General features: G+C 35.3%; 1 pseudogene; it reads left to right on the top strand.

Annotated features, from left to right (window-relative positions):
- The window catches only part of LOC106759885, a 45943-nt pseudogene that overhangs the window by 40304 nt on the left and 3404 nt on the right, over nt 1–2235 (top strand).

Raw genomic sequence — 2235 nt, 5'->3', positions numbered from 1 at the left:
TCAGAAGGTAACATTTTTAGTAAACTGAGAAAAGCCAGAACACTGAGTAGTCAGAGGAACGTTCTTGAGAAAGCTTTTTTGTTTACTGTGTTCCCTTGCTTGGTCTTGTGGAAGGAGAGGCTTACGTATCGTGTGCCGATACCAGAAGTGGACTCTCTTCAAGTTGGCAGGGCTCTCTACCTGATCTTGTGTAAAGAGAAGCACGTGAATCGTGTGTCGATTGCCGGTGCAGGTTCTCTTCAAGTTGGTAGAGTCAGTTTCTTTCATTTTATTCCTGTTTATTATCTTGTAATCTGTTAAACCAATTTTTAGTGGAACTGTTAATCACTCTTTGTAGTGATTAACGACTGGACGTAGATTCTGTTGAATCGAACCAGTATAAAAATCCCTGTGTGATTTTCTTTTGCCCTATACTCATTTTATTATTAACGTACGTTATTTGCTTGGTAAATTTTCTGAAAGAAAATCGTTTAACTTAAAAAGGCAAAATTGTTTCAACTGTGACTTGTTACGCTGTACGCTCTCTGTGTTTTAATCCGCTGCGCTAAACTCCTTTTAAAAATTAACCCCTCCGATACCAACACTTTGTGCATTAGCAAAAAAGGTATGCTCTAGATATTTATGCTGAAATATCAAACAGAGATGCATCAAAACAAAATTATGCAATAGTCAATATGCAGTGATGCTCATCACATGAAAATGATGACTCCCACTGAAGTACAAGCATGTCAAATACAAATGTGTAAAATGTGATACTCCCCATGTCATTATGCATGGATATTAAAATCAGATCAGATGCACAATGCAGTATAACACAGAGTACACAAAGCAGTATAGTACAGATATGTATCAAAGATAAGATAGCAAACATTTTATTCATGCAATGATACAATCAACAATCTCACAATATTATCTCAAATATGATATGTAAAGATCAATTTAAATCAGAGATAATAGCAGATATTCAGATAAGCAATCAATGAAAGAATAATCAAATTCCAGTATTGGAATTTATAACCCTGTTATAGAACAGTCGATTGTTGTAATTCTCCAGTCGAACATATTGCTTTCCAAAGTTGTTGAATTCCACTTGTAATTCTGAAAGCAATGTTCTTCATGCAAAACATTCAAAAAACCTTTCCAGATCAAGCATTTTAGTTAAGCAAGAAATATAATCATTAGTAACAGAAGTCAAAATGTAAAGATGTAAAATTGTTCAAGCATATTCGACTTCACACAAAACATAGTCGAATCAATCAATCAGTATATCAGATATTAAACAACCAGATTAAAGCAATTGAATCGATTCTAAAAACTGATTTCATTCCTTGAGAAAAATATTACATTGATAGGACCAGACAAGGAGAACAAAAAAAAACAACAAAAGATGGCATTATAAGCCATACACAAAATATATTCTAATCTAAACACCAATTTAGTTCTTGTTCCGCTTTTTCTTAATGAACGCATTGAGAATCATGTCACTTGCATTATCCTCTGATCTTGTCTCCTCGCTATCATCATTACTTCTTTGAGAAGATTTTTCAGAGGAACTTGCATCTTCAGAGCTTTGATAACGGTCTAAAAACCGTTATTTTCATACTTAAATTTTCTAGTAAAACACACCCTTTATAGCTTAGAATGAGCTTTAAATCCAGTAAAACACTTAGTTGAGTCTCTTGAGAGTCAAAAGTTGGTTTTAGAGATATTATGCTTGTTTTGCATTATTTTGCAGGGTTTTTAGATGAAATAAAGATGGAAGTGAAGTAAGGTGGATTTAGACCCATGAAAGAAGGAGAAAAATGATGAAAAGAAGGGTCAAGCAAGCCGCTGAGCGCTCAGAGCGATTAGAGGGAAACCGCTCAGCGGCAAAACTGACCGCTGAGCGATCAGAGCGGCAAGAGGCAAACCGTTGAACGGTCAAATTAGGCGCCTGGGTGGTTGTCTGTTTTTTTAGCTAGATTCTATAAATCTTTCTATTATCTATCTGTTATCTTTTTGGGCTTATATATAGCCCCAGTGCGAATTAGAAGGGGATTCTTTTGGCAGAGAGAAACGTCCAGAGCTATTCACACACCTTGGAGGAGGTTCCTTGGATGCTTAGGCTCCATTCAACCAAGTTTAGGGTTATTTCTTCCATTCTTTCATATTTCATCTAGTTTCACCATGATTATGGTGAACTAAACCCTTTGTTGTTGGGGAACAATGTAATCTTTTGAAACTCTCATATATATT

The sequence above is a fragment of the Vigna radiata genome, chromosome 1 (assembly GCF_000741045.1).
Source record: "Vigna radiata var. radiata cultivar VC1973A chromosome 1, Vradiata_ver6, whole genome shotgun sequence".
In the NCBI taxonomy this organism is placed as follows: domain Eukaryota; kingdom Viridiplantae; phylum Streptophyta; class Magnoliopsida; order Fabales; family Fabaceae; genus Vigna; species Vigna radiata.
The sequence above is the reverse complement of the archived record's forward strand: the minus strand, read 5'-3'. Positions and strand labels throughout refer to the sequence as shown.